The sequence below is a fragment of the Tamandua tetradactyla genome, chromosome X, assembly GCF_023851605.1.
Source record: "Tamandua tetradactyla isolate mTamTet1 chromosome X, mTamTet1.pri, whole genome shotgun sequence".
Classification (NCBI taxonomy): domain Eukaryota; kingdom Metazoa; phylum Chordata; class Mammalia; order Pilosa; family Myrmecophagidae; genus Tamandua; species Tamandua tetradactyla.
This window is the reverse complement of record NC_135353.1, coordinates 74,912,805-74,927,236: the sequence shown is the minus strand read 5'-3', so window position 1 is coordinate 74,927,236 and position 14,432 is coordinate 74,912,805. Positions and strand designations below refer to the sequence as shown.

Here is a 14,432-nt window from a genome sequence, read left to right as displayed (position 1 = left end):
TTGTCATAGCGAAAACATAAAAGACTTATCAAATATGGATTAGATAAGCTAACTAAGAAATACCATCATGATATAGAACACTATGTCAAATAAAAATGGCAAAGGCCTAGAGTATTTCAACTTAAAATATATGCATGAAATAGTGTCCAATGGAGAAAAGCAGATTATAAAAAATATACCTGACTATAATTATAAGCGCATATGTGTTAAAAAAAGTTGAATTTAGATGAAACAGTTCAATGTTTATTAAGTTAAAATTCTTTTTAAAGTTAGTAATAACAGTAATAAAATGTTTGAGAATGAATTGAATATGGTTTCTATCCAAGAAATGATATTTTTTTCTATTTTTATGAAGTATTCAATTCAAATTCTTATGTATGACTTCAGCATTACAGCCATGTGCTTCCTGATATTCATAGACTTAGAGGCTTTTGTTCTATCCTGAAGCAAATAACAAATGGGACCCTGAAAAGAGATAGTCTTTGTTTTAGAGAGTGTCTTGAATCCAAACACTGATAATAATATGATCTTTAATATCCCTCATTAATCTAAGACTTGAACACTTCATTAATGTTATTTTTTCATCCAAAATATTTATAGAAGGATGTAGTGATATTTATATTTCATTTCCAATATTGGTAATTTGTGTCTTCTCTCCTTTATTCTTTCTCAGTCTGGATAGAACTCTGTCAATTGTATTGCTGTTTTCAAAGAACCACCTCTTTTTCGTTGCTTTTCCTATTGTTTTTCCGCTTTTAATTTCAGTGATTTCTGCTCTCATCTTTATTGTTTACTTCGATCTGCTTAATCTGGCTATATTTTTTTCTTTCTTTTCAAGTTTATGGAGGAGAAACTTACACTATTGATTTAAGACATTTTCTCAATTCTAATATAAGCATTTAATGCTATAAATTTCCTTCTCAGCAGGACTTCAACTAGGTCCTACATAGATTGATATGCTGTATTTTCACTTTCATGAAATTCAATGTGTTTTTTATCCTCTTTAAGCCTTCTTCTTTAACTGATGGATTATTTAGGAGTGCGTTGTTTCATTTCCAAGTATTTGGGTATTTTCTGGTACTTTCTGCTATTGATTTCTATTTTGATTTTATTATGGTCAGATAATCACTGTATAATTTCAATTATTTTCAATTTAATTTTTAATTGATTAGAATGTGATTTACCTTGGTGAATGTTGCATGAGCACTTAAAACAATGTGTATTCTGCTGTTGTTTAGTGGAGTCTTTTATATATGTCAATGTGATCCTATTGAGTAAATGTATAGTTCATAACTTTTATATGCTTGCTGATTTTTATCTAATAGTTCCATTGATTGGTGAGAGTCCTTTGTCATAGTCCCTTACTATAAATGTGGATGTGAGCATTTATCCTTTCAGCTGTATCAGTTTTTGGTAATTATTTTTAAAAATTAGACATGTGAATTTATAAAAGTCATACAGATAATAGGCCACTCCTATATACCTCATGCCATTCAGGCACAAAGTTTTTCCTACTTTTAACAATTTGCATTAGTGTGTTGCTTTTGTGACAGTTGATACAACTGACGTATCTATATTATCATAATTATGTTTTAAGTGTAGAGTACATGCTAAATTAAGGTTCATTCTTTGTATTGTACTATTTTATGTTTTTTTTATCAAATGTCTGTTGACATATGTACAATCTAAAATTTCCCATTTTAGCCAATTCTAAGTATACAATTCAGTAGAGTTAATTACATTCACAGTATTGTGCTACTTTCACCACCATTAATTACCAAAGCTTTTCCATCACCTCAAACAGAAACTGTACCAAACATTTTGCGTCTCTGATATTCAATACATACACATTTGAGGATCCCTATATCTTCTTGGTGGATTGAACCTTTTATTTGAATGTAATGACCCTCTTTGTCTCTAATAATTTCCATTGCTCTGAAGTCAATTTTATCTGCTATTAATATAGCTAGTCCTGCTTTAATTTGATTAATGTTTGCATGGTATATATTTTTTAATCCTTTTACTTTCAACCTACCAATTTAGCTGTATATTTGAAGTGAGTTTCTTATAGATAGCATATGAGTTAAGACCATGTTTTTTTAACCACTCTGCAAATTTCTGTCTTTTAATTGGTGCATTTTGGCCTTTTACATTTAATATAATTATTGATATATCAGGAATTGGGTATGCCATTTTATTAGATGTTTTCTGTTTTCTTTTTCTTGTTCCTTTCTTTCTCTTTCTTTGCCCCTTGAATCGCATGGGGAGGGGTCATGGTTATGTTCAAATTAAACACAGAGGCTATGCTAGTATTGTGTTAAATAACTTGCCTAGGGTCACAGTATACACTGGAGGGAAAACAAGAGTTACACCCAGGCAATGACTCCAGAGAATTTAACCTTACTCACTATCCACATACTGAACTATACATTTGTTTTTTTCACAGAGAAATGTATCCTTGAACTTTTCTCATTTTATTAAATATATTTCTACTGCAATATTTATCATATAGGGAGCTCCAATTTACATCAAAATTATCCATTTCTTGATAATTAGATTTTTTCTCATTTTCAGTAAAATATAAACACTATGGAGCTTTATGGTAAAGAGCTTTGAAATAACTCTGCTCCAAATACAGAAGAATAATGAAATAAAATAGGAAAATAGCAAATAAAAAATTCATGGTTAGATTCAGAAACAAGAAAAATATTTCTGTGGTCCAGAAACAAAACAGGAATTGTCAAATGCTTAGTGGGGCTGAAGCCAAGAAATTGTTTAGCTCCAAGTCTGCATGTTGGCCATGGCAGCTATGTATTCAGCTGCTGTGAGTCATGGGAACTGAAAGTGCTCCACTCAAGAGTGAAGACCTGAGCCAGAAGCATACTTTGAATCTGTGGCTATAGTAGAGCTCCCCTGCTCATAAAATTAAGTTAAAAAAGTGTTAGCAATTGCTGTCTGAAGAAGTAAATAAACACATTTATACATTATGAACATACTTGTTTGTTTTTCCCAAGATGCAGAGACAGTTTAGCAAATAACATATAATAATGTAAAAACAACATTAACAAAATAAAGGAGAAGAAAATCATATAATCATATCAATAGAGACATACAAAAGCATTTGATAAAACTCAGCACAAAATTTTGCTCAAAACTCTTAGAAAACTTGAAATAGAAAGGAAGTTTTAAATGGGACCTTTTAAAATTCTTCACCAAATATCATACCAAATGTTAATCTTTTTTTTTCAAGAGTACATCAAACAAAATATTTATTCATATCCTCTTTGTTTTAAACATCTATGACTATCCAAAGGCAATCATATCAATATTTCTCGGCCTCCTGAGAATTTCAGATGATCCAGGCAACTTCTTTGCAGATTAAACTTTCAAAATCCTCACCGGAGGCTCTCTTGAGTCACATGGGCTCCGGAAAGGCATTAGGCTAACTGTGCCGTATGCTTCAAACACCCATCCTCATCCTAAAAATAAAGTTACAATTGGTTAAGAGAAAAACAATGCTGAATTTAGCAGACTAAAGAGTGCTATGTGCAAATAAATGTAAGAACTGTTACCTCTGTAGCTCCTACATCAAACACATCAAATTCAAGGGCAGGCAAAGGCTACAGAGAATTTAATTTATGCCTTTTTTGACACCACATTCACTAGTTGCCAAAAGTGAATGGGCAACACAAAGGCCTCCAAGTGTTAATCTTATCAAGCATTTTTATTAAAGTGAGGAACAAATCCAGGATGACTTTTATTGAACATTATATTGGAGAATCTAGTTAATGCAATAAGAAATGAAAAAGAAGAGGTTCAAGAGTTTGAAAGGAAGAGGAAGAAATGTCCTGGTTTTTGAAGAACACTGTCCTCTACATAAAAGATCAACATGTGTTAAAGTCATAAGTGCAACTGAAATAATAAAAAAAGTTTTAAGAATACATAGGAGATTACCTTTATGAAATATTTCTTAAGTAATAATTAAATAGCAAAAGCATATTAATAAATTTTGCTAGAGAAAAATTTAAAACTTCTTTATGACAATAGACACTATAATGAAAGTTAAAATTCAAGCCATAAACTGATAGAAGTTATTTCTAAATACATATTATTTGCAAAATACTAGTACAAAAACATATGAAATTCTTCCAAGTAAATAAGAAATAAGCAACTTAATGGAAAAGTAGGAAAAGGGTATTTTCTAGTTTGCAAGCTGCCAAAATGAGATACATCAGAAACAGAATGACCTTTTAAAGGGGGGATTTAAGTTGCACATTTACAGTTCTAAGATGTGAAGATGTTCAAATTAAAACAAGAACATAGAAATCTCCAATCTAAGGCATCTAGGGAAAGATATCTTAGATCAAGAAGGCTGATGATATTCAGGGTTTCTCTTTCAACTGCAAAGGCACATGGCCAACATGGCCACTTCTGCTAGCTTTCTCTCCAGGCTTCTTGCTTCATGAAGCTCCCCCAAGGGTGTTTTCCTTCTTCATCTCCAAAGGTCTTTGGTTGTGTGGGGGCTCTCAAGTTTTTGCCAAAATGATCCCTTTTTAAAGGGCTCCAGTAAGCAACCCCACCTTGAATTGGTGGAGACACATCTCCATGAAAAACATCTAATCAAAAGTTACCACCCACAATTGTGTAGGCCACATTTCCATGGGAACAATCAAAAAGCTCCTACCCAGCAGTATTGAATAAAGATTAAAGGACATGACTTTTCTGGGTTTCAAAACAGAATCAAACCAGTACAGGGAATAAAAAGGACATTAATTGAAAGAAATCTTGATTATCCTGTAAGTATATGGGCAAATGCTCTTCCTCACTATTATCAGCAAATGGAAGTTAAAACAATGAGCTTTATCTCAAACAATTAAATTAGCAAAGATCTAGTCATTCCAGGTGTTGACAAAAATGTGAATGTTATTTCTGAAGTTTCAGAAGCTGTTTTATATATATATATATATATATATATATACACACATAATCTGATATTTAAAGATAAGAATGAAACCAGTCAGGTTAGGATTAAAGTAATTCAGAATACAAGGGTAAGAAAGACAGGGTCTATATTTTAGAATCACACATACACTTTGAGACCAAAGGAAGAAAGATTTATTTGGTCTGGAACTGAAATTTTCTGCAGCATGTAATCTAACTCAACCTATCTGTATAGCTCATTCGAACAATTGAAACACATGGAGCCCAGAATAAGAAAGAAGTCTTTTAATCCTGTATAGCTTAATGTAATGCCTGGATACATCCTAGAGTATATTAAGCAGATAATCAAACATTATTGGCAAAGTCTCTTGAGGGATGGGAGAAAAAATATGGAACTATTAAACTTTGCCATCAGGAAATCCCCTGATATTGTGTCAAACTTTAGGGACACCCAAATCGATAGGTCATGCCCTTGATCTTGAGGCTTACTCTTGTGAAGCTTATGTAGGTAGTGGAAAAGCTAAGTCTGCCTATAGGTATGCCTAAGAGTAACCTCTGGAGGACCTTTGTTGTTGCTCAGATGTGGCCTCAGCATCTTTAAACCCAACTCTGTAAGTTGAATCATTGCCCTTCCCCCTATGTGGGACATGACATCCAGGATTGAAAATCTCCCTGGTGATGTGGGAGATGACTCTCAGGGATGAATCCGGCCCTGGCACCATTGGATCAACAATGCCATCCTGACCAAAAGTGGGAAAAGAAGTGTAACTTATAAAGTATCAGTGGCTGAGAGAATTCAAATAGAGTTGAGAGGCTACTCTGGAGGTTATTTTTACACAAGCTTCGGTTAGACACGGTTACCTATCATAACTTGCCAGACCCCACCAGGACCATTCCAGCCAATCCTAAAGAACATCTGGGGCAGTATGTATGATTCCACAAGGGTTCCATCACTAGAATAACTTTCCAGAAACCTACAACCTGCAGATGAGTCCCTGAGCCAGATAAGTCCTGAGATCTAGAGGGCCCAGCCTCTCCAGAACATTAGATAGTTCCATCTCCCTACCCTATATTAGTGACAGACCCTTCCAACATGAAAAATTTAGAATTGCCATAGCCCAAACATCCCTAAAGAGAAGGATAGAAAGATCAAAGGTGATAGTGGAGTTTTACAGAGAAGATAGGATTTAACAAATGAATATTATTGTTGAATCATTACATTAGTATCTCCTTTAGTCTCCAGTATCTTAAAGCAGCTAGAAGTACAAACCTTAAATTGTGGAATTGTAACACATCAAACATTGAAATATGTTTTACAACTAATTCTGTGCTGTGCTTTAAATTTATTGCTGTATTGTTATATGTCATTTTTCACAAAAAAGAAAGAAAAAGAGTTGATTGTGGTGGTAAAAAAATATTTAAGCCTTCTAGCCTCCTATATTCTGGAGTAGCTAGATGAAAAACTCTGAGGACATCGTATGGCAGCCTATGACAATTCCTGGGATCTGTCCTATAACTACTTGGTGAACAGTGCTTTGAAAACCATTGCTTTTTTATTTCTTTGGTTTGTATATATGTTATGCTATATAATAAAAAAGTTTAAAAGTATATAAATCAGATTTATTCATGTGGACACTTGACTTTTGGGTTAGATAATTCTTTACTGTTGGGGCTTCCTGTAAATTGTGGGATGTTTAGCAGAATCTCTGAACTCTACCCACTAAATACCACCAGAACAACCCTTTCCCCCAAGTTGGGACAATGAAAATATCTCCAGATATTATCAAATGTCCCCTCTGGGGCAAAATTATCCCCAGTTAAGAAAGACTGGACCAGAGAAACTTGTGAAAGTCTCACAAATATACCAAAGAGATATGCATAAGAATGTACATTACAGCATTGTTTATATCAGCAAAAATTCTTATCTATGTAAAGTTTATCACAAAAAATTGAAAAAAAATTACTTTTATATTCATACAGTGGTGCACTGCACAGCAATTAAAATAAATGAACTAGAGCTACATATAACAAAATAGATACATTCAAAACCATAAAATTGAATAAAAATTTAATTTACAAAATGATCTGTACATTATACCATCATTTATGTGCATGCAAACTTTAGATATATGCAAAACCTACAAAAAATAAATAAATAAAAATATATGTGGGAATAGTGAGCAACAAACTCCAGAGTGATTACTGTGGGGTAAGAAGAAATGTAATTGGATAATAATGGTTTGATGTACAATGGAAACCAACTCTATTTTTATTGTTACAAAGCTAATATGCTAAAATATTCTTATTTGTTAACACTAGGTGTTGATTCCATAAGGGTTCATTTACTGTTTTCTACATTTTAAGCAATGAACATCATATCACATAAATTTTTGTCTCTCAGATTAATCTTTAGAGCATATTTCTAGAAATTAAATAACTGTATTGAAACTTGTGAATATTTTAAAGTCTTTTGTACAGATTTTTTAATTGTCCTCTTTATGTTTACACAAATTTACACTTCTAATAACAGTGAATAGAAGTGAAGTTTTCATGTATTTTTAATCATGATTAATCATAACAGCATTATAATCTTTAAATTCTACGATTCAATTGATGAAAATGGTAACTTTTTGTTCTTTCAATTTATATTATTTTGATTCCTAGTAAGATTTGGTTTGAGTGTGTGTGTATGTGTGCGTTTGAGTAAAGTGAGTCCACTTGTATGTTTTATTTTGTTAATCACTGGACTATCTCATTTGTTTATTGTTTAATCAAATTTATTGACATATAATATATATTCAAGAAGTTGTCACATTTTCATCATAGAGTTCAAAGATTTTTTAATTCAATTTTATTGAGATATATTTACACACCATATAATCATCTAAAATGTACAATCGCTGGTTCAAGGTCATCATATAGTTGTGAATTCATCATTTTCATTACTCCAAAAAATGTATAATGATAAAAATTTAAAAAGACACCCAAAATATTCCATGCCTTTTATCTCCCTTATTATTTTTTTACTCATCTGTCCATATACAGGATAAAGGGAGTGTCAACCATAAGGTTTTCACAATCACATGGTCACACTGTAAAAGCTATAATAGTTATACAATTGTCTTCAAGAATCATGGCTACTGGAATTAAGTTCAACAGTTTCAGGTATTTCCTTCTAGCTATTCTAATCCACTAAAAACCAAGAAGTGTTACCTGTATAATGCATAAGAATAACCTCCAGGATGCTCTATCCACTCTGCTTCAAATCTCTCAGCCACTGAAACTTTATTTTGTCTCATTTGTCTCTTCCCTCTTTTGGTCAAAAAAACTTTCTCAATCCCATGTTGCCAGGGATGTTTGTTTGCATGCCTGGGAGTCATGTCCATGTAGGGGAGAGGGTAGTCAATTTTGTTGTTGTTGTTTATTTTTAATTCATTTTTATTTTTTTGGTTTTGACAAAGGTATTCACCCATGTTACCACCATCACAGTCAAACTATGAGCCATTTTTATCTTCCCACAGAGTTCCCTCAAGTCCCTTTGCAGTCATTTTCCCTTCTCCCAAATTAGGCAACCATTGATCTTATATATATCTATTCCTGCTGATTTCTTTTGCCTCTCCTTGAACTTAATATAGTAGACTTATACCATGTGTGCCCTCTTGTGTCTGCCTTTTTTCATTGAGCATAATGTATCATTTTTTTAAAGTTTGTGATTTTTTTATTTTGATATATAAATGCTCTTCAGACATTAAAATATTGACATATTGCTTGGAGTATATGTTTAAAATGCATCTAAATTTTCCTTGACTTTTGCAATGTTCAATATATAGATGTCTATACTATATATGATATACACATATAATGTAATATGTTTATTTCAGGGATTCTGTCTTTTCATAGAATATATTTAGATATCTTTCTTACCCTGAAATCAAGTAACAATGATGCTCTAATATTCTTCCAGTGAAACTTCCCCCAAATAATTAACTTATGTAATGACTCCACTTATTGAATAATCTACCCTTTGCTAAGGTATATTTTGTATGCTTCCAAATGTGTGAGTAACCAGATCTACAAATGGAACTACTCCATTTTTCCAAATGAGATTTCAGAGTGTTTATGTTGGATTTGCAATGAAGATGCTTCAATTATTTTTGTTGCATTTAGCCCTTCATTTACAAAAGGATTAAAGTGAAGAAATATTCTATTGCATACTATCTTACTGTATGTGAATGGTGCCACCTGGAATTCTTTGTAGAGTTAGCTCAGGGTGGAAAATACTTTTATCTTACTTAGTCAGTGATACGGTTTACTGCCTGAGGACTTCAACACTAGGGAAGACAGAAATCACAATAAGATTCAAGTGGAGAGGGCAGAGTCCAGGCAGGCACACCGCCTTAGGCATCGGAGGCGCTGCCAGCAGCTGTGGGGCGGGCAGTAGGGATGTGACCAGCAGTTCTTGCCACTTCCATCCTGGGGCTGCTCCGCAGCCCCGTGGTGGCTGAGGAGGCAGCAAGACCGCTGCACGATTCTGTCAGTTTTTAAGAACAAATGTACTTTATAGTGCATAGAAGAAAAAACACAAATCAGGACATTTTTGGGTTCCATGTTACCAAAGTATAGGACAAAATCCGTAAGAAATACACTGCAGCCAATGCCAAATAGAACACCTGTTAATTTGTTTGGAACTTCCAAGAGTAGTGTGTGACATTAAAAATAATGGCTTTGATTGTCCATCATCCTATTCATTTAATTGCAGGAAGGCAAATGAATACCACTTGGTGAACAAAGTGCTGGAGAGGGCAAGAGTACTCCAAACACACATGTTAAATTAATTGATCCTGAGAAACATGCCCCTACCTAAGGAGTGTTTGATAAAAATGGGATAAAAAGAGGTCTGCAAAGTGTTTCTTTATTCACACCAAAGTTATCAAAGCCATCCACTATGTTTGTGCCATCTACAGAGAAGTTAAACCAAGAGTCTTTATCTGAATCATCTAACTTCGGTAAATTCACCAAAGGTACATTATTAGGAAGGACTTCATATTCTTCAGTCAGTGATCCCAAATTCAAGTTGAATGAATTTTATGGAAACCATTTGGCCAGTAACATGCAGAGACCTACAGCAAACTCCTGTGCCACTAGAAGCAATTCTGGAGAAAGATTAGCACAGACCCCAGATAATGTTAAATTTATTACATATGAACAAATGGTAAGGTCACAAAGATTTTTTTACATTCCATTCAGAATTCATTCCTCCCACCTTCATCTATAATCAGATCACATTCCTTCAATAGAGCCATAGAGTTTACAAAGCCTTACCAGAACCAACAGCTAGTAGAGTGCTTGTAAGGTTGAGCATTCTAACAAGAAATCGCCATTAGGCAGAAGTATTCAGTGGGAATGAGCATTTAGGGTTTGGGTGTAATAGGCTTTATACTGCTGCTGGAAAGAAGTTGGCTTTACCAAATGGCCCAGGCTTAACTTCCACTTTGGGTTTTAGGATGGCTCATTCCTCTTTATTGAAATCCAATAGGTCTTCCTTTGCAGGGAATATCACAGCTGATGGTAATAAAAATTCACCTGCTGACATGTATATAGAAGAGGATGCTACAGTTTTGGCTAACCACAGACTACTGATAAGGACTAAGAACAAATTGAAAATGATAGTTATAGAACAGGTAATGACCAGACAATGAAGTGTAACGTTAAAATTAGATACCTGAGTGATGATGTGGATGACATTTCTTCATCATCTTTGCTGTCTTCTGGTAAGAATGATTTAAGTGAAGAGTTTCGTGATGATTTTACAGATATCGAACACTCTAACAGAACTTGAATAACTCCAAAGGAAATTTCTCTCAAAAAAAAAAACATGAAAATGTACCACCAAAGACTATATTTGATTATTCCAAGGAAAATGAAAAATTCAGTAAAACTGATGAATGATTAGATATAAATGTGTCTGAAAAGAGTGAATGTACAAAAAATACTTCTGGGAATAACCTGATTTCTCCAGATACAGATTACAGAGCTCATTCTTCATTTGAACTTTCTCCATCTAATAGGTCTGATGGCACATGTATATGGGAAGAAGAGGGCATGGAATCCATTGGGAATATCCATCCAGTTGGGAGCTCTGAGTCCTCCAAAATGAACAGCATAAATATTCTGAATAATCTTGAATTATGTGACCTTGAGGATGATAACCTTATGCTTGATGTGGAGTTCCCTGAGAATACACCTCTTGAAAATGTGGAGCAATGCGATATGAACCATCAGTCAGAAATGACTGGCGAAGTTCCCTGAGAATGCACCTCTTGAAAATGTGGAGCAATGCAATATGAACCATCAGTCAGAAATGACGGGCAGTCTCGGAAAGGATTTTGGAAAAGACCACCCCAGTGGTGGAGTACACAGGCGCATTACAACCTCAGCCATCCTGACCACTATCATCACCATGGAAAATGTGACCTGAGCAGAGACTCTCCCTATAGAGAGTCTCCTTTCAGTAATTTTGAAAGTTATGGAGGGACCTCATTTTTCCAGGCTCAGAAGATATTTGTGGATGTACCAGAAAATATGGTGATATTGGATGGAATGACTCTCCAGCACATGGTCCAGGTTTGCACTGCTGTAAAAACCCAGTTACTCAAACTGAAATATCAGTTGCATCAGCCTGATGGAAGTGGTTCATTGCATGAAGTTCAACTGTCATCGCCATCCAGTCCAGAACCAGAAGATGGTGATCAAATATGTAAGAATGAATGAAGATTTATTAAATAAAATAAAACAACTTAAAGAGAAAATTAAGAAAAAAGGATGAAAAAAATCCAACTATTAGAACATCAGCTTGCAACTCATTGTAACCACCACTAAAAATCTAAAGAGGAAAATGTACATTTGCTGATAAATATACCCAAACACCCTGGAGAACAATTCCTCCTCAACTACTACAGCCTTCCAACAGCCTTCCCAGACCTACAGACCATGTCCAGTGAAAACTAACAAAGCCACAACATACCAAGGCTGGCAGTGAAAGTACACTCCAGAGTATGCATGAAGGCATTGCACATCTGAATGAAATCTGCACACATGGCTTCAGCAAGAAAACGGTTATAGCCTGGATGACCAGTCTTTTTCACCAAGCCCACTGTTCATTAAGGACATGGCTAAGAGTACACCTTCCGAAGCAAACTTGAATGTGACTGTGAATGTTCCAGGGCTTTATCACTTGGCAAATAACAAAATTATTGACATGCAGGTGGTACAGTTCTCATCAGACCCTCCCCCAATCAAGTAGAGTAGACCAGGCTAAGAGAGCTGGAAGAAATAAGTCTTCACCAGTGGGCTAACAGGTCTCAGCCCAAGTCCTTGCGGCTCCTACAGCTATCCATCTTGTATTCTTTGGGACCTCTTCCCATTTATGAAACATCTCCTGATCAGCCTGCCATATGTAAGGAAGCACTGATAATCACACTATATAATTCAGCAAAACTTCAGCCAACATCTTGTCAGAGAAATTTTACCAGTAATCTGAATCTAAAAGTGTCTAAGCTCTGCCCCACTTCCAGCTCCTTCAAACAGAAACAAATAAGCAACCCAAGACAAGCATCCCATGACCACTAACATGAAGAAAAGAAATCATGTAGAATCCCAACAGCAATTTGCATTCTGGAGGTTGTTTGGCCTCTAATCAATATTCTTGTCTTCCTAAACCAAAGATACATTAAGTACCTACCAATTTTTTTTTAAAACAAGCTCATCTGTTCTATAATAGCTTTACCTACGTTTTGCTACCATGGTGGAGGTTCCATCAAAAGTCTGCAAATCTTAAATAGTAAAACATGGAAGCTTCTACTAATTTAGCTCTTCCATTTCATATCTGGATTGATGTGTACTTATCATTTGAAAATACTTGTCTCAGGCAAACAGAAAAGTTTTCTTACCTGTCTCAGTGGCCTTTGGAGGCTATAATCATGTTATCTATTCTTCTGCATACCAGAAAATTGATAATATTCCACTTAGCAGGCAAGTGATGTGCTTTGCTCATTTAGTCCTTGTGCTGGTTTGAAAAGGTTTATGTACCCCAGAAAAGCCATGTTTTAATCCTAAACAATCTTGTGAGAGCAACAGTTTCTTCTAATGCCTATTGAGTACTCTAGGTTGGAAACTTTAATTAGCTTATCTCCATGGAGAGGTGACTCAGTCAAGTGAGGTTCTTGATTGGTTTTACTGGAAACCTTTAAAAGAAGAAGCACTTTGGAAAAAGCTAGAGAACAAGAGAGAAAGTCACAAGACTGAGACAGCAGAGAGCACTGTAGAACCATGAAGCAGAGAGTCCACCAGCCAGCAACTTTTGGAAATGAAAAAGGAAAATGCCTCTCGGGGAGCTTCATAAAGCTGGAAGCCTGGAGAGAAAGCCAGCTGATATCACCATGTACCCTTCCAGCTGAGAGAGAAATGCTAAACGTCACTGGCCTTCTTGAACCAAGGTATCTTTCCCTGGATGCCTTAGATTGGACTTTTCTATAGACTTGTTTTTTGGGGGCATTTTCTCAGCTTAGAACTGTAAACTAGCAACTTACTTTGTAAAAGCCATTCTATTTCTGGTATATTGCATTCTGGCAGCTAACAAACTAGGACAGTCCTCTTAATGCATGTGTTAATTGTGGTTATCAGAAACTTGCCCTTTTTCACTTGTCTGTCCTATGAATATGACTCTTCATTAAAATAAGAGTCATATTCTCTTCAATGTTCAAATATTTGTACATTTAAAAGGTCTATGCAAAAGCCTCATGATGAATAAAGGAGATAACCTTTAGTGGGAACTCTATTTAAGCTTTATTTTTCCTTGCTAGGATTAGCAACTTAGTCTTACTATTTTATTCAACAGACAAACTCTCCAGGCTATAAGGAAACAATTACATGTTTCTTTAACAATCTTGGTACACACATAGCACACATAGCATACCCACCCACACTTCATTTGTGCTATTTACTACATGGTAAATTTTGAAAAGGGCTCAAGATACATCTTGAAGTCTGTACCTGAAATTATTTACATTTGTAAAACATGTTGGTGCTAGAGTTTGCTAGTAGTTTAGTTTTGAACTCTATAGGTTTATGGATCCATGATATTTGTTTGGAGGTTCCACAGCATATATTTTAAATTAAAAATTTATTGTAATATTTGTATTTATTTACTTTCTGCTAATGTGAAGACTTGGGATAATGGACTTGATACATTTGCACAAAACTATGATGGATACATAGGGATTTAAAGCTATTTTGTATAACAAAACAAGTTAAAATGTTTTGAGAAAAATTAAAAATTTAAGTAAGACTGTCTTAAGAAAAGCTGGAATTCATAATAATTTAGTTTTTCTGAGTTTTCCAGGATTTCCTTATTATGCTAGTGTATGGTATGATACACTAAAATTTTTTAAAAAGTGAACAGGATTTGTGAAGAGAAATAGAATGGGGAGGGG

At 34.5% G+C, this 14,432-nt stretch overlaps 1 non-coding gene and 1 pseudogene across 1 annotated transcript; one reads left to right on the top strand and one right to left on the bottom strand.

Moving 5' to 3' along the window:
- The first annotated feature begins 2,800 nt into the window (after window positions 1-2,800).
- LOC143671891 (serine-rich coiled-coil domain-containing protein 2 pseudogene) lies at window positions 2,801-11,980 on the top strand (annotated as a pseudogene).
- Window positions 3,564-3,697, bottom strand: LOC143672360 (small nucleolar RNA SNORA13). Its single transcript, XR_013169814.1, has one exon. It is a non-coding gene; the product is annotated as a small nucleolar RNA SNORA13 (small nucleolar RNA).
- Window positions 11,981-14,432: the final 2,452 nt, after the last annotated feature.